The sequence below is a fragment of the Salmo salar genome, chromosome 07 (genome assembly GCF_965601325.2).
Source record: "Salmo salar chromosome 07, fSalSal1, whole genome shotgun sequence".
In the NCBI taxonomy this organism is placed as follows: Eukaryota; Metazoa; Chordata; class Actinopteri; order Salmoniformes; family Salmonidae; genus Salmo; species Salmo salar.
The window spans coordinates 25891274-25918027 of NC_138297.1; the positions used below are offsets into that span (position 1 = coordinate 25891274).

The 26754-nt window shown below is 42.5% G+C and overlaps 1 long non-coding RNA gene across 1 annotated transcript; it reads left to right on the plus strand.

Annotated features, from left to right (window-relative positions):
- The first annotated feature begins 14786 nt into the window (after positions 1 to 14786).
- Positions 14787 to 26109, plus strand: LOC106608830 (uncharacterized). Its single transcript, XR_001329592.3, has 3 exons — positions 14787 to 15047; positions 23391 to 23493; positions 24075 to 26109. It is a non-coding gene; the product is annotated as an uncharacterized LOC106608830 (long non-coding RNA).
- Positions 26110 to 26754: the final 645 nt, after the last annotated feature.

Consider the following 26754-nt stretch of genomic DNA (forward strand, 5'->3'; position numbering starts at 1 on the left):
TTGCCATGCTAAAACGTTATGGGATGCATTTTCTCCATTGTTTTCAATGGGAGGCCTCTCTTGTAGGCCTACATTATGATAGCCACAGTAGCCTACTTAGCCACTGTTAAAACTGTAAGTTAAAGCGCGCTGGAAGTTGCACAGAATTTTCACAACATTCAAGTTTGCAACCCATCCTCTGTGGCATCCAGGTCATGTCAACCAGCATGCAAGATTTGGATCTGGGTGCTGAGATGTAAACAAACAAATCAACATTGACTCCATATAATTAGAATAAAGTAGGTTATTTATTTATTTTTTTTTTATTTTTTTTTGTCATTTAGCAGACGCTCTTATCCAGAGCGACTTACAGTAGTGAATGCATACATTTCATTTCATACAATTTTTTTTTTGGTTTTTTTATTTTTTTTTATTTTTCTGTGCTGGCCCCCCGTGGGAATCGAACCCACAACCCTGGCGTTGCAAACACCATGCTCTACCAACTGAGCTACAGGGAAGGCTAGGTTATTGATTAATTAGACAACATTCTAATTCTATGGTTGACTGACTTGTTTCTGCACAAAAGTAATAATTTTAGGGTCACAATTAGAATAATATATTTCTATTTTCAGGGTAATATGAAAACAAACCACACACATGGCACTAACAAGGTATCATTACCGGAGTACAGTCTGATGGCCAGACACGATGCATAAGCCTAATAGATTGAAGTTGTAAAGAAAGTTTCTTAAACATAAAGGCCAGCTTAGTGAAATTCAGGGTACAATTATTAAATCAATGGGTAAATCAGTGGTTGTTTGAAGATCATGCTGAAATTAGCTCCTGGTTGGACATACAGGAAGAGGTTTACACACACACACAGGTCCTGTGCATGATCACGTTGTGTGCCTTTATTCACACGGCAAGCTTCCTATTGTCGACTCATGATATACATCCCTTTACATTAAGTCATGGGGAATTACTGTATTTTGTCAGTGATGCATAAAATATCAAACATTAACAATGGTTACAAGATATTAATAATAGCTCTTCCTACATGGCAAGAATCTGAGGTAGCCTTTTCAAAAAGTGATTTTTGAATGCATGTATCATTTTTTTTTCTTCTGTTTTTATATTTTCAGGGTGACGCCAGCGGGACTCTCAGACTCTCAAACATGCCACAGCCTGTTCCAGATGACATACCTGGATTAAAGTACTTACTACAGCTTCACACAACTGCCTATCTGCCAGGAACATTCCCTTTTGGGATTAAAGCATATTGTCTACTTTTGATACTGTGTTCAAATCAAGCCACAATATGCCATATGAATCATAGTCGATGTAATTCTTAAATAATTCAAAACTCTTGTCATAGTTGTACCTCTTGCGTCGTTCCATGTGTTGGCTGCCCACTGCCAGTTTGTTCAATTATTAAATTGTTTGACTTTTATATGAATTATTGACAACAATGAGAGAGGGAACTTCTGTATCGAGACTTTCCATGGAAACATCATACAGTACGTCATCTGAGGGTTCCTCGGAGTTGGTTAAGTTATTTTCCATTCTTTATTTCCTTTCAGCAAACATTTCTTTCACATTATCTTTTGTATCTTCTTTAGTTTAATCCGATAAGTCAGAATAGTAAAAATAAGCAATAAACCATATTATTTTTTATTAAATCTTTTTGTCATGAAGTTTTCATGATCTGGGTATTGGTAATTCAATACTGGCCAACAGTTCATGAAGAAGGCAGACAACTGAACGGTTCTCCTCCAGTACTAAAATCTTAACCCAATTTAACCCGAGTTACACCATGGAAAACAACAACAAATGAACTATAAGAACGATCCCTTGATAAAGCACCAAATCTGTAGGGGAGAGTGGGGTATGTTGAGCCACCCCTTGTTTCTAGGAAACCCTACACATATTAATGACCAAATATTTAGGAAGAGGTAATAATTTCATGGAGTCTGTAAAGGAAGAAAACACATGGGGGAAAAGTGGTAAGTTAGGCAAAAAAAACAAAACTGGATTTTCACAAAGTCAAATGAATTTGTGTTATAGGTTTCCTGAAAGTGAATCCTTGTAGCTGTGTGGGCTAAGGTGCTTTGAGGTAAGTTGAGCCAATGGCCTCCATACCCCCAAACAAATGATTACGTTTTGTCAATTTAATGCATAGTATTTTTGCAATGTGTGATGCATGTGAACTTCAGATAGTGCATTTCTATGCTACAGAGCAGACCTCATCATGCCTTGTGTATACAAACATAAAACAAGCAGGGGTCTGCCCCCTTGAGGTTCTTGAGAGAGCAGCCAATGAAGTGAGAGAAGGAAAAAAGTCCATTTGAGCACCGGCAAGGGATTAAGAAAGTAGACCATGACACTGGAGAGGTACATTGACATGTACATGTGCGAGAGGCTATGATCGAGTAGCAAAGTCACACAAGGTCTTATCTGATGACAGTCTGAGAGGGGAAGGAGGGCTATAGGAGAGAGGAGGTCGAGCGGAAGATAGGAGAGGAGACAGAAAGAGGAGGAGATAGGAGAGCAAGAGAGAACTTTCATTAGTTCCGTTAGACACCACCCTCAGCGGGGCCGGAGGAAACTGGAAGCCTCCGGTTTTCAGTTGAAAAGCAGAGAAGAGGTGAAGCCGCTCAGGCATTTATTTTACGCCTGCTACGTTAGGTTACTTAGATACAGACACCCAGAACTACCAGGATTGTGTGTCAGGGGTAGATCAGAGGTCACAGTGAACCCTGTGGTGACGGTAAGAACTACAGCTGGAAAAACTGACTGTCTGGGGCAGGAGTGAGTTGCTTTCATGTAGTAATCGAGCAAGATCCGGTTAAGCAATCATTTTTTTAGCCATCGAGTGGCTTTGTGGTAATTGTTACCTAACTTTCCAGGTAAACACCCTTACTAGCACTATAAGGGGATAAATATAGATTATGTTCTCCAGACAAAAACAAGCAGAGAGAGAGAGACCACTGTGTGCATGATAGACTAATAGGGGGGAATACTGCGCATACTTCAGCTGTAACCAGAGAGAGAGATGGGCTCACTAGGGGTGCCGAAACCCAAAACGACCCCTGGAAAAGCCTGCGAGCAAGGCTACATTCCAATGTCTACTTACTAGGTGAACACATGGGATATATGTCCATTGTAGTGGTATGGAACTGGAACACAGCGAAACACTCCTGGCGCCGACAGAGATGGCCGCCTCGCTTCAGGTCCTTAGGAAACTATGCAGTAATTTTTTTTTTAATGTATTATTTCTTATATTGTTACCCCATAAAATCTCAAGTGTTATTACATACAGCCGGGAAGAACTATTGGATATAAAAGCAACGTCAACTTACCAACATTACGACCAGGAATACGAATTTCCCGAAGCAGATCCTTTGTTTGGACCTCCACCCTGGACATGGGATCTTATCCCAGAGGCCGACCCAAAACAACGCGGTCGCCGCAGGAGAGGCAGGCGGAGCGGCCTACTGGTCAGACTTAGAAGGCGAGCACACCATCCACCGCTTCCGAGCATATTACTCGCCAATGTCCAATCTCTAGACAACAAGATGGACAAAATTAGGGCACGAGTTGCCTTCCTGAGAAACATCAGAGATTGTAACATTCTCTGTTTCACGGAAACATGGCTCACTCGGGATATGTTGTCAGAGTCGGTACAGTCACCCGGTTTCTTCACACATCGCGCCGACAGAAACAAACATCTCTCTGGTAAGAAGAAGGGCGGGGTGTATTCCTTATGATTAACAACTCATGGTGTAATCATAACAACATACATGAACTCAAGTCCTTTTGTTCACCTGACCTAGAATTCCTTACAATCAAATGCCGACCGCATTATCTCGCAAGAGAATTCTCTTCGATTATAGTCACAGCCGTATATATCCCCCCCAAGCAGATACCTCAACGGCCCTGAAAGAACTTCACTGGATTCTATGTAAACTGGAAACCATATATCCTGAGGCTGCATTTATTGTAGCTGGGGATTTTAACAAAGCTAATCTGAGAACAAGGCTTCCCAAATTCTATCACCATATCGAATGCGCGACACGAGCTGGTAGCATTCTGGACCATTGCTACTCTAACTTCCGCAATGCATACAAAGCCCTCCCCTGCCCTCCCTTCAGCAAATCTGACCATGACTCCATTTTGTTGCTCCCATCCTATAGGCAGAAACTAAAACAGGAAACGCCCGTGCTCAGTTCTATCCAATGCTGGTCTGACCAATCGGATTCCACGCTTCAAGATTGCTTCGATCACGTGGACAGGGATATGTTCCGGGTAGCCTCAGACAATAACATTGACGTATACGTTACCTCGGTGAGTGAGTTTATTAGCAAGTGCAGCGGTGATGTTGTACCCACTGTGACTATTAAAACCTCCCCTAACCAGAAACCGTGGATTGATGGCAGCATTCACGCAACACTGAAAGCATGAACCACCACTATTAATCATGGCAAGGCGACTGGAAAAATGACTGAGTACAAACAGTGTATTTATTCCCTCCGCAAGGCAATCAAACAAGCAAAGCGTCAGTATAGAGACGAAGTAGAGTCGCAATTCAACGGCTCAAACTCGAGACGTATGTGGCAGGATCTACAGTCAATCACGGATTACAAAAAGAAAACCAGCCCTGTCGCGGACATCGACGTCTTGCTCCCAGACGAATTAAACAACTTCTTTGCTCGCTTTGAAGACAATACACTGCCACTGACACAGCCCGCTACCAAAGCCTGTGGGCTCTCCTTCTCCGTGGACAACGTGAGTAAAACATTTAAACGTGTTAATCCTCGCAAGGCTGCCGGTCCAGACGGCATGCCTAGCCGCGTCCTCAGAGCATGCGCAGACCAGCTGGCTGGTGTGTTTATGGACATATTCAATCAATCCATATCCCAGTCTGCTATCTGCACATGCTTCAAGATGGCCAACATTGTTCCTGTTCCCAAGAAAGCTGAATGACTATCGCCCCGTAGCACTCACTTTTGTCATCATGAAGTGCTTTGAGAGACTAGTCAAGGATCATATCACCTCCACCCTACCTGATACCCTAGGACACACTCCAATTTGCTTACCGCCCCAATAGGTCCACTGACGATGCAATCGCCATCACACTGCACACTGTCCTATCCCATCTGGACAAGAGGAATACCTATGTAAGAATGCTGTTCATTGACTACAGCTCAGCATTTAACACCATAGTACCCTCCAAACTCATCATTAAGCTCGAAACCCTGGGTCTCAACCCCGCCCTGTGCAACTGGGTCCTGGACTTCCTGACGGGTCGCCCCCAGGTGGTGAAGGTAGGAAACAACATCTCCACCCTGCTGATCCTCAACTCTGGGGCCCCACAAGGGTGCGTTCTCAGCACTCTCCTGTACTCCCTGTTCACCCATGACTGCGTGGCCATGCATGCCTCCAACTCAATCATCAAGTTTGCAGACGACACTACAGTGGTAGGCTTGGTTAACAATAACAACGAGACGGCCTACAGGGAGGAGGTGAGGGCCCTCTTAGTGTGGTGTCAGGAAAATAACCTCTCACTCAACGTCAATAAAACAAAGGACATGATTGTGGACTTCAGGAAACAGCAGAGGGAGCATCTTGCCTATGCTGCACAACCATCAATTTATATGTACATATTTGTATTCATCCCTTTAAATTTGTATGTTTAAGGTAGTCGTTGAATTTGTTAGATATTACTGCACTGTCAGAACTAGAAGCACGCGCATTAACATCTGCTAACCATGTGTATGTGACCAATAAAATTTGATTTGATTTGGGTGGCTGAGGTCCCAGGTAGCCCTCTCCTACTGAAGACATAAATCAATGGGGGGCTCCTATGTCAGGTAGCTGGATTATATAATAAGATGCATGACTGTGGGGAAGAAAGTGATGGAAGGAAATGGAAAAACAGAGCAGGAGGGGGTACAGAGAGGAAAAGAACGAGATGGAAGGAAAGGGGCATTCTTTGACTGCCACTTCTCATGCGACTCACACACAAACTGAATGAGAGAGAGAGAGAGAGAGAAACGGACAAACAATTAGGCATTGACCAGTGTGGTAAGTGGATTGTGAAGACGAGACTTCTTGCTGTGAACTCATTATTTCGCATTGAACCCCTTCTTTCCCAAAAACCTCCCCCCACTCCCCTTCCCACTCCCTCCACAGGACGCTGACTCCCCCACTGGCCCTAGGAAGTAGACACCCACTGGGCAAAAACTGATTGAATCAATGTTGTTTCCACTTCATTTCAACCATTTTTTTTTGGGGGGGGGGGGGGGGTTTGCAAAAAGTCATCAACGTAAGGGAATGTTGTATTTTCTTCACCGAACTTTTCACCTAAATCGGATGACATGGTGAAATTGTTTGTTGATTTCACGTTGAATTAAATCAAAACTAGACTTTTTAAATGATGTCTGTGCCCAGTGGATAGAGACATGAAGGAACAGAGCAGAACCCATTATTTAGCAGGTCTACTGAACCCCTTGCCCCAAAACATCCCCCCCTTTCCTAAAAACATCCCCCCTACTCCCCTTCCCACTCCCCTCACAGTACACAGACTCCCCCATTGACCCTTCGAAGCAGACAAGAACACAGACGGACATAAAGGAGCAGAACAGAACTGGTTTCAACTGGTCACAACCAACCGCCTACTACACAAACACAACATATAATAACTGAGCTATGTAGTTAGCTGCACATATCAAATATCCTTGATCAAAATAGCAGACACAAAGGGAGAAGATTGCTACCGATCCTTATTCTTTTGACTCTTTTTTTGTTGTTGACATAATTCCATCTTTTCAGTTTCTTTGTCCCTCCTTTTTTATCTTTCCTTGCCTCTATATAGATCCTCCTTTCAACTTTCTCTCTTTCTGCTTCCTTCCTTTCCTCCTACTTCACTTTTCTCTAAGGCAGTGGTTCCCAATCTTTTTAAAGTCCCGTCCCGTATCAAACATTCAACCTCCAGCTGCGTACTGCACCAGGGTCAGCGCACTCTCAAATTATGTTTTTTAAGCCTGCCACACACACACTATACAATACATTTATTAAACATAAGAATGAGTGTGAGTTTTTGTCACAACCCGGCTCGTGGGAAGTGACAAAGAGCTCTTATAGGACCAGGGAACAAATAATAATAATCAATATTTTTGCTCTTTATTTAGCCATCTTACATATAAAACCTTATTTGTTCATCGAATATTGTGAATAACACACCACAGGTTAATGAGAAGGGTGTGCTTGAAAGGACGCACATAACTCTGCAATGTTGGGTTGTATTGGAGAGAGTCTTAAATCATTTTCCACATACAGTCTGTGCCTGTATTTAGTTTTCATGCTAGTGAGGGCTGAGAATTCACTTTCACATAGGTACATGGTTGCAAAGGGCATCAGTGTCTTAACAGCGCGATTTGCCAAGGCAGGATACTGAGCACAGCCCAATCCAGAAATCTGGCAGTGGCTTCTGATTAAATTCAATTTTCACTGAACCGCTTGTTGCAATTTCGATGAGGCTCTCTTGTTCAGATATCGGTAAGTGGACTGGAGGCAGGGCATGAAAGGGATAACCAATCCAGTTGTTTGTGTTATCCGTTTCGGGAAAGTACCTGCGTAATTGCGCACCCAACTCACTAAGGTTCTTCGCTATATCACATTTGACATTGTCTGTAAACTTGAGTTAATTTGCACACAAAAATAATACAATGATGGAAAAACCTGTGTGTTGTCCTTGTTAAAGCAGACAGAGAAGAGCTCCAACTTCTTAATCATAGCCTCAATTTAGTCCCGCACATTGAATATAGTTGCGGAGAGTCCCTGTAATCCTAGATTCAGATCATTCAGGTGAGAAAAAACATCACCCAGACAGGCCAGTCGTGTGAGAAAGTCGTCATCTTGCAAGCGGTCAGACAAGTGAAAATGATGGTCAGTGAAGAAAACTTTAAGCTCGTCTCTCAATTTAAAAAAAAACGTGTCAATACTTTGCCCCTTGATAACCAGCGTACTTCTGTATGTTGTAAAAGTGTTACATGGTCGCTGCCCATATCATTGCATATTGCAGAAAATACACAAGAGTTCAGGGGCCTTGCTTTAACAAAGTTAACCAAAACGTCTTTCAAGCTGTCAGGCATTCCCTTGGCAGCAAGAGCCTCTCGGTGGATGCTGCAGTGTACCCAAGTGGCATCGGGAGCAACTGCTTGCACACGCGTTACCACTCCAATATGTCTCCCTGTCATGGCTTTTGCGCCATCAGTACAGATACCAACATGAGCAGCAGCTACATAGTGGAATTCCCGCGAGAGAGTAACGGTTAATGTGATTGGATGTTAATTATTTGACTAGGCTATCTGTACATTGTGTTGTTATTTCGCTGAACACGACATGTTTTAATTTTATTTTTGGCAGTGAGGCTACTCAGGCGAGAAACGAGAAAAAAACTCACCCAAATGTATAGCCCCCGTTGGAAAATATAAATGGACTGTTTGAAAATGTGAAGAGAAAAATAATCACATTTTTATTTGGCGTACCCCCGACGGCATTGTGCATACCCCATTTTGGGAATACCTGGTCTAGGGGACTTGACCTATGTTGTCAATAAGCGACAAGAGAGAAAACATATGTATGATATTGGTATTTGACCTCATAGTTCTAGGACATAGTTGGTTTACTGGTTGGTTGGTTGGTTGGTTAGTTGGTTGGTTGGTTGGTTTACTGGTTGGTTGGTTTACTGGTTGGATGGTTGGTTTACTGGTTGGATGGTTGGTTTACTGGTTGGTTTACTGGTTGCTTGATTGGTTTACTGGTTGGTTGGTTTACTGGTTGGTTGGTTGGTTTACTGGTTGGTTGGTTGGTTGGTTTACTGGTTGGTTGGTTGGTTGGTTTACTGGTTGGTTGGTTTACTGGTTGGTTGGTTGTTTGGTTTACTGGTTGGTTTACTGGTTGGTTGGTTGGTTGGTTTACTGGTTGGTTGGTTGGTTTACTGGTTGGTTGGTTGGTTGGTTTACTGGTTGGTTGGTTGGTTTACTGGTTGGTTGGTTGGTTGGTTTACTGGTTGGTTGGTTGGTTTACTGGTTGGTTGGTTGGTTGGTTTACTGGTTGGTAGGCTGGTTGGTTGGTTAGTTGGTTGGTTTACTGGTTGGTTGGTTGGTTTACTGGTTGGTTGGCTGGTTGGTTGGTTGGTTTACTGGTTGGTTGGTTGGTTGGTTGGTTGGTTGGTTGGTTGGTTGGTTGGTTGGTTTACTGGTTGGTTGGTTGGTTGGTTTACTGGTTGGTTGGTTGGTTTACTGGTTGGTTTACTGGTTGGTTGGTTTACTGGTTGGTTAGTTGGTTGGTTGGTTGGTTTACTGGTTGGTTTACGGGTTGGTTGGTTGGTTTACTGGTTGGTTGGTTGGTTTACTGGTTGGTTGGTTGGTTTACTGGTTGGTTGGTTGGTTGGTTAGTTTACTGGTTGGTTGGTTGGTTGGTTTACTGGTTGATTGGTTGGTTTACTGGTTGGTTGGCTGGTTTACTGGTTGGTTGGCTGGTTGGTTGGTTGGGTAGTTGGTTGGTTGGTTTACTGGTTGGTTGGTTGTTTGGTTTACTGGTTGGTTTACTGGTTGGTTGGTTGGTTTACTGGTTGGTTGGTTGGTTGGTTGGTTTACTGGTTGGTTGGTTTACTGGTTGGTTGGTTGGTTTACTGGTTGGTTGGTTGGTTGGTTGGTTTACTGGTTGGTTGGTTGGTTGGTTTACTGGTTGGTTGCTTTACTGGTTGGTTGGTTTACTGGTTGGTTAGTTGGTTGGTTGGTTGGTTTACTGGTTGGTTTACGGGTTGGTTGGTTGGTTGGTTGGTTGGTTTACTGGTTGGTTGGTTGGTTTACTGGTTGGTTGGTTGGTTTACTGGTTGGTTGGTTGGTTGGTTAGTTTACTGGTTGGTTGGTTGGTTTACTGGTTGATTGGTTGGTTTACTGGTAGGTTGGCTGGTTTACTGGTTGGTTGGCTGGTTGGTTGGTTGGGTAGTTGGTTGGTTGGTTTACTGGTTGGTTGGTTGTTTGGTTTACTGGTTGGTTTACTGGTTGGTTGGTTGGTTGGTTTACTGGTTGGTTGGTTGGTTGGTTTACTGGTTGGTTGGTTTACTGGTTGGTTGGTTGGTTTACTGGTTGGTTGCTTTACTGGTTGGTTGGTTTACTGGTTGGTTAGTTGGTTTACTGGTTGGTTGGTTGGTTTACTGGTTGGTTGGTTGGTTGGTTGGTTGGTTGGTTGGTTTACTGGTTGGTTGGTTGGTTGGTTTACTGGTTGGTGGTTGGTTGGTTGGTTGGTTGGTTGGTTGGTTGGTTGGTTGGTTGGTTGGTTTACTGGTTGGTTGGTTAGTTGGTTGGTTAGTTGGTTGGTTTACTGGTTGGTTGGTTGGTTGGTTGGTTTACTGGTTGGTTGGTTGGTTGGTTGGTTTACTGGTTGGTTGGTTGGTTGGTTTACTGGTTGGTTGGTTTACTGGTTGGTTGGTTTACTGGTTGGTTGGTTGGCTTACTGGTTGGTTGGTTTACTGGTTGGTTGGTTTACTGGTTGGTTGGTTGGTTGGTTTACTGGTTGGTTGGTTGGTTTACTGGTTGGTTGGTTTACTGGTTGGTTGGTTGGTTTACTGGTTGGTTGGTTTTCTAATCTGTGTTTTCTGTTCTATTTGTTCCCATGCCACAAAGGAACCGTCGAGGATAGAAGAGTTGGGGACTGGAGTGGAGTAAAAGGAGCCGAAGGGACAGCGAGAGGAGAGAGAGGAAGAGGGGGAGAGAGATGGGGACTCTTAAATGGGGGAAAAGAGGGAGCGGAGGGAGCGGAGGGAGGGGGACATGTTCTCAAGCTGCTGTACACAAGAACCAGTCGAGGGCGTCGTCAACCGGCTTGTCCCCCAGGTCCCCTTATCCCGAGCCCTTGCCAGAACCCACAAGAGCCTGAATGTGTGGGAAGTTGGGAACATCTTGAGGTCTGAAGGAGGAGTGGAGAGGGAGAGAGGGGGAGAGGGGTTGTGAAAAGAGTAAACACTTGTTAGACACACAGGCCCAGACTTGATCGGACCAGTTTCGTCAGCTCAAGTCTGACCGAAGCCCTGGTTAAAAGTTGTGGCTGTTTACTTGGCTGTAGGAGGTGTGTCTGGGTGGGAGGGTCCCGGGTGGGAGGGTCCCATGAGAGTTGTAGGCTTGCTGTACAGTGCGCCTGTACTCAAATAAAAATTCTACATCTGTGTACACAGATGTAGAATTTTAATTTGAGTCAGTTTACTACAGCAGGAAAATAACAGGACATTTGAATTATTATGTGGATTATAATTAATGGACATTTTTGTAGGCGTTTATACATTTTTCGTAAGAAAAACATTTCAACGTGGAAATTACAAACTTGAGAAGCCTTTTTAAACCTCAAATACACTACAAGTTTTAAATGTCCTGCTTTGCAGGAAGGTTCTCCTGCAACAGGATGATCAAATTAAGACCCTACATCTGTAGGGTGCCATCTGAGACACAGCCTACGTGACAATAACACATCCACACAGACCTTCACCTCATAAAACCACTGTGTAAACCATTATAAACTCTCCCTAGCTCAGGGTCGTGACCACTCTAAGGAAATCACTCCCGTGGAAGCAGACTGTGATTGCGTCCCAAATAGCCCCCTATTTCCTTTACAGTGCACTACTTTTGACCATGGCCTATAGGGGTCTGGTCTAAAGCAGTGCACTATGTAGGGAATAGGGTGCCATTTGGGATGCGGAGAGTGAGTTGGGGCGGAAGGTAGCCTAGTGGTTAGAGCGTTGGGCCAGTAACCAAAAGGTTGCTGGATTGAATCCTCGAGCTGACAAGGTACAAATCTGGTGTTCTGCCTCTGAACAAGGCGGTTAACCCACTGTTCCCTGGTAGGCTGTCATTGTAAATAAGAATTTGTTTTTAACTGACTTGCCTAGTTAAATAAAGGTAAAATAAAAAATCATGAGTGGAAGTGACAAGTAGCATTGACTTGTAACACATTACCCTCCCTTATTGCTTTTTGTGACTCATATTTATGTTACAACAGTGCTATTCTTATCCTGACTGAGGGTAGTGGAAGCATGATGGTAGTGCTGAGAACACTGGACTAACTAGCTGAGGGGACAAAGATTCACAGAGGATGAAGTCAGTATTTTCATATCTGCCATTTTTTTATTTTCTTATCTGGCATCCGATTGGTCCTCCCACTGAATGTATCTGATGTCACAAGGAGACTGAGCCAGAAGTGGTGTGGTTCGAGTCCCCTTGTCTCAATTATTGATAATTATATTAGGTCGTCATACATTAACAATCATGACCGCACTACTTTTGGCACGGCTTGAGTCAAAAGTAGTGCACTACTGTATATATAGGGAATAGGAGCTGAGGACACATTCACAAGGACACAAAGAGAGAATCAGGGATGGTTTTAATACTGCACAGAACAATGTACTACTGTGCAAATATTGGACAGTCTTTAGCTTCTGCTTATCTGCCAACTGCCATTCCCCATATTGCTTCCATTTACTATATTTTGCATCCCAAATGTCACCCTATATGGTGCACTACTTTTGATCAGGCAAACGGGCAAACGTAGTGCACTAGGTAGGGAATATGGTGCCATTTGGGATGCAAGCCACAGTAATATGAAACACCAGAAAGGATCCATTTCATTTTGAATAAGAGCCTTTTTACCCCCATTCTACGGTCAGCAAAGTCTGACATGCGTAGTTGAGCTAATGATTGACTGGGAGCTTATACTACCTGCAGACAATGGCCCGCTGCAGGCCGGCCTTCACCCATATTCAGAGAGAAAGAGGGAGGGGGGAGAGAGAGAGAGAGAGAGAGAGAGAGAGAGAGAGAGAGAGGAGGGAGAGAGAGAGAGAGAGAGAGAGAGAGAGAGAGAGAGATGAGCAATGCCTAGGGTGTATACTACCTGAGGATACTACCTGTTGCTTCGGGTTACTGTTGGTCACTCCGAATTATAATCAGTTTCCCCCTGTCGTTTGTCCAAGTAACTTTCCACCAGTCCTTTGGCCATGTCTTCACACAGCGATACAGAAGCCCTGGCTGGATAAACCATGAGCCTGAATAAGGTTTGCATGCAAAGACCTAATAAAAAAGCAATAAAATACAAATTTGAACAGGTCACACATAGCAGAACCAAGATCATTGTAATGCATCATTATACCAGAGATGATGTGATGCCATTCTTGTAGTCCTTTTTTTTGCAGTCAAATGACTAGTGGCCTCATGGGTGGAACGTTATCCTTTTTTTCTCACAACTTCATCATTTATAATTATTTATTTATAAACGTGTAGTTTTATTTTTTTACAGCCACAAATCTTGTGTTTCTATGTCAAACAGTTTTGCTATATTTCAGTCTTCTGTGATGTATATAAATTGTAATATTGGGAGGCAAACTCAAAATGGAATACATTTCAACTCTATATCTGACGTGGTACAGGTGTCTTCTTTCGTTTAAGCCCATAACCAGGTGTTTACTTTGGTTTCAAAGTAGATTTGTTTAAGACTACCAAGAAACACTCTGTGGCCCTGATTTTGCCCACTGCAGTAAAATGATATTATTAAGGTGTGTTTGGTTGAGAGTGAGACCTTTTGGAAGATTAGTGACATCGAGTCATCACATGCATGTATTAAATGTTATGAGCCGTTTAAGTCACTGTTTAGCTGTGTTAGGGCCACGGTGACGATACACACCCTCCTCCATTCCTCCTCTCCTCCGTTCCCTCCTCTCCTCCGTTCCCTCCTCTCCTCTGTTCCCTCTCTCCTCCACTCACGTGTTCCAGAAGATGGGGTGTGTTTATACAACTTGTGTAGTTAACTTAGCTTTTGTTTTGATTTGATGCAGAGATGGATTCCAAGTTTGTTTCCAAGTAAACACCCTCACGTCATGTCACGACAGCACGCCACGACTCCATAGGTACCGGCCCGGCTGGCTGGTGTATACAGACCATAGAATTCCTGGAAAGAAGGAGGAGAGCAAACTCAACCAACTTGTCCGTGCTTACCGGGACAGTTGTGAATCAGCTGAAAGGAAATGACTTGGTCCGATGAGTGGGTACAGATATAGGATCTTAATCTGATCACCCTGCTGCAGGAAAACATTCATGCAATGCAGGAAATGTTCAACTTATAGTGTATTTTAAGGTTTAAAAAGGCTTCTGAAGTTTGTAATTTCCACTTTGAAGTTTGACTTGATTTTCTCTTACGATTCACATCTCCGGTTGCTGCAGGATTATTTTCCTGCTGTAGCAAACTGACTAAAATTAAGATCCTACATCTGTTTAGGCCAGGGGGTATAGGGGTATGTTAATGCAGGCACATACACGTACACAATCTCTCTGACGTTTGTCAAAAATCTTATTCGTCATGGAAAGAAGGAGAGAGAGAGAGAGATAGAGACCTTGTAGTTTGTGATCTCTCTTTCTCGCTTTCTCTCATGCTATATACTCTTCTATTTTGATCCCATGTTCATTCATTCATCCCTCCAGTCGTTTATTGACAGATCACCGATTCACTCCTCTAGTGCGTTATAATCTTCTCAGCTTTATTTGTTAATTGTGTCAAATCCAAATGAATTATATCCACCCTCTAATCCGTAATTATCCAGTAGGTCTACTGACCGAAACACTGCTGCTGATTTGTCTGTGTGTGACTAAACTGTGACTTGTTATAGACTGTTGAAGACCACATTGAGAAAAGGAGGGAGGTAGTGAGGGAGGCGTGTCTCGGGCCACAGGGATGAGCTATTTAAAGTTCAGGCTCTCCATGCGCTCCACAACCCTTTCCATGTTGCCATCTAGTGCAGTGCAAGAATCCACCTAGCAATCGGTATAAAACGCCCGCCTCGCGCCGGGTCTTGTGGAGGTCGCATTTAGTTCGCAGAACTGACATCAGGAAGTGGAACAAGCAAAGTTGTAAATGGTGAAATCACCATTGAATTGGTACCAAACATTTGATTCGGCTGTGTAGGTATCCTACTTGAAAATTGCACATTTTTCTTCAAGATCTGCAAAGTTGCAACTGATCAGGTAGGTTATTGTGCTTATTTTAAGGTTCAACTTTGCATTTTTAAATGACAGACTTTCATACTTTTATCATAAGCTACAATTTCAATAAACAAGAACAGTATTGTTATTTCACTGCAGTACACGTATGAGGAGACTATTAATGAATTTAAAGCAGAATAGAGGGTTGGACACAACACATACAGACAAATAGTAGCTTAAACGTTGTGGAAAAGTGTAACTTGCCTCGGAGATAGAGAGGGAGGGGGGCTGTGTGGCTGTTTACTTGGCTGTAGGAGGTGTGTCTGGGTGGGAGGGTCCCATGAGAGTTGTAGGCTTGCTGTACAGTGCGCCTGTACTAAGCATTTTGGTACACCGGAATTACGTTCATTTCCAATGAAACTCTGCGTTTGCCTTGCAGCATTGCGTTGCAGAGGCAGTTGCAGTGCGTTTGGTGTGGCGCGTACATTGGATGTTATGAACGTATGCGTCAAACTGTATGCGTAGACGGCTTGACAGAAACAGTAGCAGAAGGTGAATGTTGAACTTTTGTTGCACACACATCCAGACGATGCTGCGTACTATTTTGCGCAATGATGCTGTCGGTGTGTTCAACGCGTAACGACTAGAATACGCAAGCCTCATATTGTTGTTCAGTGTTCACTTCGATATTGGGCCTTCATTTGGCTTTTATGATTTAGACCTGGGCCCAGTATTCAAGCGTCTCAGAGTAAGAGTGCTGATCTAGGATCAGGCCACCCCCTGTCCATTCGCTATAATCTAAAAGGCTAAACTGACCCTGGATCGGCACTCCTACTCTGAGATACATGGAGCCTGCATGGATATGAGAAAATGCTATCTTAGTTCAAACGAATCCTTCCTACTCAACTCCAGATGATTCCAAACAACTTATATTATGCAAGACACTTTATTTAGACAGAAAAGGATGTATTAATTAATAGACTTCCTGTCATAGTGTTAGCACACCCTCTTCCACGAAAATGTAAAAACACTCCTTTATTTATTATTTACATCCACAACTCCTCTTTCAGACAAACAGTTTGTACAGAAACAAGTTATGTTACTGCCAGACCTGGGTTCAAATACTATTTCAAATTTCTCAATTACTTTCAAAGTAAGTATTCAGATAGTTTTATTTGAAAATACAAGTAGTTGAATATTGTATTTGGAAATACAGATGGAAAGTATTGGCATGTATTTGAAAATAATCAAATACAGGGATTAAAATACACTCCCATGCATTTAACCTGGGTATTTTAAAATATTAGAGAGAACCAGGGGGGAGAGAGAGAGCGGTGATGCACTGATTAATTGAAAGCTTGAATTAGCCCATATTGCTCTGTTGTTCTGTCACTTTATTCAACCTGTTGGGGGCCCTCTCTCTATGGCATGCAAATATTGGGGCCCCTCTTCTGGAACCATGGCCTACCGTTATTCAACATTGGAAAATGGCCAGAGGGAAATTATGCAAAAAGATCTGACACAACTGTAAGAATAGTCGTATTTGAGTATTACTTCCCATTTCTATAGCTGTTTTGGAGATGGGTAAGGGTTCTAATGTTAGTGGGCAGACTGGGCACCAATAGGCCTATATGTGCGTCATAGTGCCAAGGGAGCTGGGGCTCTGCTTCTTTCAGGGGCATAGAGAGAAATAGTAATGGCGTCTTTTTGTAGGTACTAACTCTGCCATGATTTGTTGGGCAAAGTCTATGGGAAAATGAATGGAGTTTTGGAGGGTTTTTGGAAAACACTGAAAATAGCGTCTGTGGTAAACACAGGCTTATGAAATCTTATACGTTTTGTTCTATGATATCATCTTCATCAGCTAACGTCATTTTTTTTTTGAGTTTTGAAGCATTTATGTCATTTAAAAAGGCACATAAAGCCTTTTATAATTCATAAAGGTCATGTTAACTGACTGATATTATCTCATAGAACAAAACGTATATATGATCACCTAAGCCTGTGTTAAGACCTTTTTTCGCCGTTTATTCCAAAACCCTATTCTATCCCCATTAATTTTCCTCATAGGAATGGCTGAACAAACCAAACGGAACTCATTCCCATTTTTTAGGACTACAAGCTGGCGAGCTCTATTACAGACCCAGGCTCACTGCCACAAGTTCTCTAAGGCTGTGTCCCAAATAGCACCTTCTTCCCTACATAGTACACTACTTTTGACCTGAGCCCTATGGGCCCTGGTCAAAAGTAGCGCACTATATAGGGAATAGGCTGCCATTTGGGGCAGACGGTAAGTCTCCCAAGGGGCTGAAGACTTGGAATGGACATAGGAAAGGTTGAAAAACAGAAAATCAGATTTCTGTAGAGTTTGCTCATATACTCTGACTTCCCGGGTTATGTTTCATGCTGCAAACCATTTTACATTCCAGGTAGGAACACACACGAACAATGTATGTTTTAGGTTGTTTACAGTGTATAGTTCTGTATGTAACCTGTCATATGTATACATAGGCATATGTATATAAGCATTTAACATATAAGCATTTCACTGCAGCTGCTATAACATCTGCTAAAGTGTGTACGTGACCAATAAACTTTGATTTGATAAATCCACACACACACACACACACACACACACACACACACACACACACACACACACACACACACACACACACACACACACACACACACACACACACACACCATGACAAATAATAGGGCGATAAGACAACCTATGAGTATTTTATCAATATTGAGCAATCCGTAACTGCCAGAATAAGTCATTAACCAGGAAGTGTGTATTTGTAAAACCACATCGTTCAGAGCTGCACGTCCTTCACGTCACCACTGTGCTCTGCCATGGCAGGATCCTGCACAGAAAACAGGCACAGAAAACAGGCCCAAAGCCCAATTCCAGCCTTCCCCCTCTCTCTGTTGTTTAGGTGGGCACTGTTCTACTTTCTCCCACCCTCTCAGGCTCTCTCCTTCTCCAATCCCCTCTCCGTCACTCTCTTCCCCCTCTCTTTTTCTCCCTTTCTCTCAAACCTTTTCTCTCTCTCTCTCTCTCTCTCTCTCTCTCTCTTCCACTGGACTGGTTTTGCTGTTCTGCTCTAAGCTCTATGACTGTTGTTCTTTGCCAAAGACTCGCTGTACTAGATGCTGTAATGACCGGGGCCCAAAATTCCTCACCACTGACCGTCTATTTTGTGTGCGTGACCCAGATCGAGAAAAGGACTGTGTTTGAGTGGGTCATTAATACATAACAAATGTATTATCTCTGTGCAACTTTAGGACCATGAAGTAGAGGGGAGATTCAGCAACACTTGTAGAACAAATGGAATGAAATAAAAAAAAAAGCGTATTTATTGCAAAGAGTAGAAACAACGCGTTTAGGCTTTTTGGCCTTCTTCAGGGTTTTTACAGAAATAAGAAGGAATTAGGCTTTGGGCCATGGAAAGGTCTGGAAAAGAAATCTGACCAATGTGTGCTCCACATTACAAGGCTGATTTGTTTTCTTTCCTGCCCACCCCGCTCTCTTTCCATCACTCTCCTATGTACAAGACACTATTACGTCATACAATAAAAAACAAGGGTATGTTTTATAGTCAATGTCCTAACCCAACTCAGTGCTATCACAAACTCAACCATTTCCTTATTTCCCTCTCAGGAATTCCAAATTGGCTCAATTGATCAGTCTGTCTATCTGACCAACTTCCTACAGCTTGGCCGAGCAACATTTAACTTAGTATAACGGGTTCATTGTGTCTGTATATGGATAAGAGCCATACCAGAGAACGAGAGAGAGAGGGGTTGGGGAAAGGGTAGAAAGGGAGAGAGGGTGAGAGAGAGAGAGAGAGAGAGAGAGAGAGAGAGAGAGAGAGAGAGAGAAAAGAGAGAGTTGTTTTTTAAAGCTATTTTCACCAATCGTGCCTAACTCTCGGCAGAGTGGAATACTGATATGAGTCCCCCCCTTGGCCTGACCCATAGGAGTCAAAGGTGCTCAGAGACTGTGTGAGAGAGCTGTCACGTCTTTATGAAATTAGCTCGTCCCTGTGAGTGCAGGGACAGCTGTTACAGCCAGAAAAACACACCCACACCAGAGGGTTTTTGCTACAGATTGCATGTCTGCACTTGCAGCAGAGTCCAGTGAAAGGCTTCTGTTATGTGTGGTCATGGGTTTGCAAGGAAAGCCTCAATTTGTTGGCAACACCGCCACCCTCCCCTGACGTTACCACACAGCAGGAGCTAAAAGGAGATCTGTGATGATGGAAGACAATGAGAGGTTTTAAAATAGAAAGCAATATGATTGTTTCAATAGAGAGTCATTCAATTTCTCTGTTCTATTCCGGTGCCTTCAAACATGAGGTCAGTGGAACAAGGTAACTGGCAGTATCAAAGTGTCAGTCAAATAGGGGACATACTTTCAGATATACCGAATTAATAGAAAGCTATACTGGCAACACTGAAAACTAAGACTGCTCAAAGGTTTTTACCAGAGAGTTCTTCAGACTCAATTTAGTACCACCTTTTGACTCTATTTCAATTGTAATGAATTAGTTCATTTCTGAGGACAAAGGGACCCCATAAATGTTGTGTTGTTGCCCGCTACAGACGGCTATATCAATCTGCTAATACAGGACTAGTAACGGCCCAATGCACTACATTTGAATCTTCCACATTAGCGTTCACGCTGCGTATGTCGTCTCAATCGGAAAATCACCTTTACATTTATATTGCGCCATCTGTAACACTTAACCCAGGCTGGGAAAACATGCAAAATGACTCTTCTTGCCAATCAGTGACCTCAATGAGAAGCAAAGTTGTCTGGGTGCGTGCTCGTGTATGTGTGTGACTTCAATGAGAGGAAAAGTAGGGTGGGTAGTGTGCACCAAGCCAACAAAGCCTGTCTCTACATGTTAACGCTTTGGGAAGAATAACATACTATACTGAAAAAATATATAAACGCAACATGCAACAATTTCAAAGATTTTACTGAGTTACAGTTCATATAAGGAAATGAATCAATTTAAATCAATTCATTAGGCCCTAATCTATTGATTTCACATGACTGAGCAGGGGCGCAGCCTTGAGTGGGCCTGGGAGGACATAGACCTAGATACTTGGGAGCCAGGCCCAGCCAATCAGAATGAGTTTTTCTCCAACAAAAAAAACTTTATTACAGACAGAAATACTCCTCAGTTTCATCAGTGTTCCGGGTGGCTTGGTCTCAAACGATCCCGCAGGTGAAGAAGCCGGATGTGGAAGTTCTGGGTTGGCATGGTTACACGTGGTCTGCGGTTGTGATGCCGGTTGGACGTACTGCTAAATTCACTAAAACGACGTTGGAGGCGGCTTATGGTAGAGAAAGGAACATTCTATTCTCTGGCAACAGCTCTGGTGGACATTCCTGCAGTTAGCATGCCAATTACATGCTCCCTCAAAACTTGAGACATTGTGTTGTGTGAGAATACTGCACATTTTAGAGTGGCCTTTTGTCCTCAGCACAAGGTGCACCTGTGTAATGTGCATGCTGTTTAATCAACTTGTTGATATGCCACACCTGTCAGGTGGATGGATTATCTTGGCAAAGGAGAAATGCTCACTAACAGGGATGTAAACAAATTTGTGCACAAAATTTGAGAGAAATAAGCTTTTCGTGCGTATGGAACATTTCTGGGATCTTTTATTTCATCTCATGAATCATGGAAACCAACACTTTACATGTTGCGTTTATATTTTAGTTTAGTTTAGATGGTGTGGAAAAGGACTGAGTAAGACATATAGACTGCCATGGGCATAGCTGTAATGGATCCATACAGTCAAAGTATTCAGTTAGCCTGCATACATTTATTAATGTATACATTTACAATGCAAATACATGTATTACATGTCAAAATCCATTTGAGAGTCCTACTGACTACCTAGCTAAATGCCGAGAGCATTAGTATGTAAATTAATTCAGGGCTATATGACATGACTTGATTGACACCTACAAGTAACAGACTTGACATGACTTGGGTAACACCACAGAACAGTATATCTCTCTGTAGGCACACAATCTCTCTAATCACCTACAATACTATATGGCATGATTTGCCTGGCCTCTCTTATCCTGTCTGTGTTGTATGTGTCATGTGACCTCTGCGTAATTCCATCCAAGGCTTTAATTAGCCCTTTTAGCCATCTGCTATAGCCCATTGACGTCCAACTGCTGGATTATCAAAGGAGGTGTGTGTGTACAGACAGTTGAAGTCGGAAGTTTACATACAGTTAGGTTGGAGTCATTGAAACTCGTTTTTCAATCACTCCACAAATTTCATGTTAACAAACTATAGTTTCGGCAAGTCGGTGAGGACATCTACTTTGTGCATGACACAAGTCATTTTTCCAACAATTGTTTACAGACAGATTATTTAACTTATAACTCGCTGTATCACAATTCCAGAAGGTCAGAAGTTTACATACACTAAATTGACTGTGCCTTTAAACAGCTTGGAAAATTTTAGAAAATGATGTCATGGCTTTAGAAGCTTCTGATAGGCTAATTGCCATCATTTGAATCAATTGGAGGTGTACCTGTGGATGTATTTCAAGGCCTACCTTCAAACTCAGTGCCTCTTTGCTTGACATCATGGGAAAATGACCTCAGAAAGACCTCAGAAAATATGTGTAGACCTCCACAGGTCTGGTTCATCCTTGGGAGCAATTTCCAAAATGCCTGAAGGTACTACGTTCATGTGTACAAACAACAGTATGCAAGTATAAACACCATGGGACCATGCAGCCGTCATACCGCTCAGAAAGGAGACGCGTTCTGTTTCCTAGAGATGAACGTACTTTGGTGCGAAAAGTGCAAATCAATCCCAGAACAGCAGCAAAGGACCTTGTGAAGATGCTGGAGGAAACAGGTACAAAAGTATCTATATCCACAGTAAAATGAGTCCTATATCGACATAGCCTGAAAGGCCGCTCAGCAAGGAAGAAGCCACTGCTCAAAAACCGGCATAAAAAAGCCAGACTACGGTTTGCAACTGCACATGGGGACAAAGATTGTACTTTTTGGAGAAATGTCCTCTGGTCTGATGAAACAAAAATAGAACTGTTTGGCCATAATGACCATCGTTATGTTTGGAGGAAAAAAGGGGAGGCTTGCAAGCCAAAGAACACCATCCCAACCGTCAAGCACGGGGGTGGCAGCATCATGTTGTGGGGGTGCTTTGCTGCAGGAGGGACTGGTGCACTTCACAGAATAGATGGCATCATGAGGAAGGAAAATTATGTGGATATATTGAAGCAACATCTTAAGACATCAGTTAGGAACTTAAAGCTCGGTCGCAAATGGGTCTTCCAAATGGACAATGACCCCAAGCATACTTCCAAAGTTGTGGCAAAATGGCTAAAGGACAACAAAGTCAAGGTATTGGAGTTGCCATCAGAAAGCCCTGACCTCAATCCTATAGAAGATTTGTGGGCAGAACTGAAAAAGCGTGTGCGAGCAAGGAGGCCTACAAACTTGACTCAGTTACACCACTTCTGTCAGGAGGAATCGGCCAAAATTCACCCAACTTGTTGTGGGAAGCTTGTGGAAGGCTACCTGAAACATTTGACCAAAGTTAAACAATTTAAAGGCAATGCTACCAAATGCTAATTGAGTGCATGTAAACTTCTGACCCACTGGGAATGTGATGAAAGAAATAAAAGCTAAAATAAATATTTCTCTCTATTATTCTGACATTTCACATTCTTAAAATAAAGTGGTGATCCTAACTGACTTAAGACAGGGAATTTTTACTAGGATTAAATGTCAGGAATTGTAAAAAAACAGAGTTTAAATGTATTTGGCTAAGGTGTATGTAAACTTCTGACTTCAGCTGTATGTGTGTGTGTGTGTTTTTGTGTGAGTGCTCGTCTATTGTTGACAAGAGACAAGACAGTCATCGTGGTGCCATCATGTCATTGAATATTTTTTTGTCCACTCATAGTGACATTACTGGACTAATTCCATTATTAATTCCACTGGATTAGTGTACTAGACCGGACTAATACCATTATGGCAACCATGTGAGTGATGAGAAAAAGACACATCGTCTCAGTAATGTCTGGTTAATAAAGGTTAATCGATAGCAGATGGCCGTGTTTTTTTGTTGTTGACAATTGTTTGCTGTTATCAAGGCCAGGCTAATAAGTTGGCTGAGTGTTATTTGTGGTTTGTGGGTTGATATGTTATCTGGTGATTTGAAATGAGTAGTTGATTCTAAGAAGTAATTCCAAACAAACAAATGTCTAGGCAATTAAGACAAAGCTGATGTGTAAAAGCTGTGCAACTACAAGATAGCAAGTAAAAAAAATAGTCAAATATTTATTTCATTCTCTTTTTCTCAGAGCTCCTCAGCTCCAGGCATGGGTGTGAAGGTACTCAAGTGCTTCTCCTGGTACAGACGCTGTAAGGAACGATGCAAGGCTAAACAGTGCCCCCCACCTGCAGGTGAGAGAACTACAGGCTTCCACTCCCATTACGTAGTACTTTATACATATAACAGTTATCCATTCCATTACATACGCTATTACATACATTATGTCAGAATAACTTCCCAAGGCCGCAATCATGATTATCAAACACATACCGTATATTGGAATACAGGTTGAAACAAGCGATCTGATATAACCAGGAATGTCAGAGTTAGGTCGCGTTAAAGAAATGCTTGGGGCTCTGCTAATAGTATTCCATAATGTCAACCTCCCAGTATTATAACTGTCAATCAATCATTTGTTCATTAATTCCACCCACAACCTCATAATGGATATCCTCCTCTATTAGATGTTGATATTATTAGAATGTCAAATAAGTGGATGTCATGTTATATTTGCATTACATTCAAGATGCCTGAGGGATCATTCATGCCATTATCTATGTTAAATAGCATTATCAAATCATGCCATACAGTGTAGACATGTAGAGACATGCCAAAGAAAAGATTCTAAAACGTTGTGTGCTAGCGGTTCAATAAATCCGCTGTCTTCTCTCTTCGTCCCCTCATCGTACGCCACCTCGCTCCGTCCCCCCAGTCCCCAGAGAGGAGATGAAGCCTCGCCTGTCGTCTACGGTGTCGTGTGGTAGCCAGGGCGAGGGCGGTAGCAGCCTGAGCAGATCCCAGATCTACTTCTCCACCAAGGCTCGCCTCTCCTTCAGACACCAGATGGACAGCAACTTCAACGCAGTGGACGCAACCTGCTGAGTAAGAGCAGCCTCGACAGCCCGGGTAGTGTTCATTAGGCATTAAATGGAAGAATATAGACTGAATCAGGGACGGACTACCTGGGCTTGTCCAATCATCATCATCACCACCCCGAAAATGAACTCTCACCCCTCCACTATGGCAGTCATTATTCTAGCTCAACAGAACGGGGAATGGGGCAGAAGTTGAATGTAAAGGACTGAGACTTCACCTCTCCCTTCAGAGGTGACTGTGAAAGGAGGAATGTATCACAGCAGATTGAGATCTTCACTACATAGAAAGACTGAATGCACTGCTAATGTAGCTAGTGGAGGTGGAGAAATGTTTACAACATTATCATACTAAAAGTGCATTATTTTCCTTTTATTTTTGGAGATGGGCATGTTCTGCCCAGCCTTTTTATTTCTACTTTCCTGTTTTCCAATGTGTGTGTTGGGGTGTAATTTACTGGGTTGGTTTGGTCTAGGGCCAGGTAAAAGACCACAACCTGCAAAACAATAGTGTCTTTAAAATACTAGTTGGTGAATATGATTTGTATTTGTATGTATTAGGGATCCCCATTAGCTGCTACCAAGGCAGCAGCTACTCTTCCTGGAGTCCAAACACATTTAAGGCACTTACATCACACATAAAAGATAAAACAGTACATCATATAACATTATTACACCAGTACATATCTACAATACAAAATGTATAATAGCGCAATACAACAATATTACAATGTACGTGTGTGGAGTGCGTGTGCTAGCGTGTGCGTGCGTAAGAATGTAAGCACTCCTAACTTTAAATACAGGCTTTTTGAAAATATCCTGACAGTGTCCTCACTTGCTGAGAAAAACATGGTAACTAGATTTGATCGGATTAGCTGATAAAGCTAGTAATGAGTTTCAGAGTTTGTGCCTTTTTAACTTAATTTAAACATTTCCAAAGCTCTGACGAAGGCCGATACGTAAAGCTTAATAAAGAGCAGTGTGTAGGTTTCTTCTTTTTTCCCTCATCTTATTCAGCTGTTACAATGCACCTGCATCAAAGATGGCTCAGATGTGCGAGTGCCTTTTGAAACATTTCCAAAGTGAAATTAATTTTGGTGCCGGCTCTCTTCTAGTACTGCTCTGCCTAACTGACTGCGTCTACACTTTATTTGGCAGTATCGCCCTCTCTCTTACATGCAGCATTTACCTTTACTGACTTCTAATGGCATCTTCTGGGGAACGTCAATGAAGCGACCAGAAAGTCAGATGCTTCACATACTAGTTTAAGGACAATAAAGCCATTTTTTCCCCCACTTCTAATTCTGTTATGTTTGTACATTTACGTCATTTAGCAGACGCTCTTATCCAGAGCGACTTACAAATTGGTGCATTCACCTTATGATATCCAGTGGAACAGCCACTTTACAATAGTACATCTATATATTTTTTGGGGGGGGGGGAGTTAGAAGGATTACTTTATCCTATCCCAGGTATTCCTTAAAGAGGTGGGGTTTCAGGTGTCTCCGGAAGGTGGTGATTGACTCCGCTGTCCTGGTGTCGTGAGGGAGCTTGTTCCACCATTGGGGTGCCAGAGCAGCGAACAGTTTTGACTGTTTGTAGAAATCTAAGTTCTAGATACAAATTGAGAAATAGTTGTATGAGTAATGAGGCAATAGCATCTCACCGGCACTACTTCTGGGGATTTGGTGAGAATATACAGGGCCTTAAAGTATTCACACTCCTTGACTTTTTCCACATTTTGTTGTTACAGCCTGATTTGAAAATGGATTAAATGTAGATTTGGTGTCACTTGTTTAGACACAATACGCCATAATGTCAAAGTGGATTTATGTTGAGACATTTCTACAAATTAATAAAAAATGAAAAGCTGAACCGTCTTGAGTTGTCTTCAAAGCATTTCAAATAACTTCAGGAATACAAACAAGTAAAACTTATTGCACACAGTAAGTCCAACTTTTATGACTACCTCATCACTGTACCCCACACAGAGATAATTGTAAGGTCCCGCAGTCGAGCTGTGAATTTCAACCACAAAGACATGGGAGGTTTTCCAATACCTCGCAAAGGGCACCTATTGGTAAATGGCGAAAAAAAGAGAATATCTCTTTGAGCATGAGGAAGTTATTAATAACAATTTGGATGGTGTATCAATACACCCAGTCACCAACTCAGTTGACAGAGAGGAAGGAAACTGCTCAGGGATTTCACCATGAGGACAATGGTGATTTTTAAACCAGTTGGAGTTAAATGGCTGTGATAGAAAACTGAGGATGGATCAACAACATTGTAGTTACTCCACAATACATTTAAGTCATGCCATAGACTTTCAAGCCGATTTAAGTCAAAACTGTAACTAGGCCACTCGGGAACATTCAATGTCGTCTTCGTAAGTATCTCCAGCGTATATTTAGCCTTGCGTTTTAGGTTATTGTCCTGCTGAAAGGCGGATTTGTCTCCCAGTATCTGTTGGAAAGCAAACTGAATCAGGAAAACCTTACAAATATTATACGATCCAGG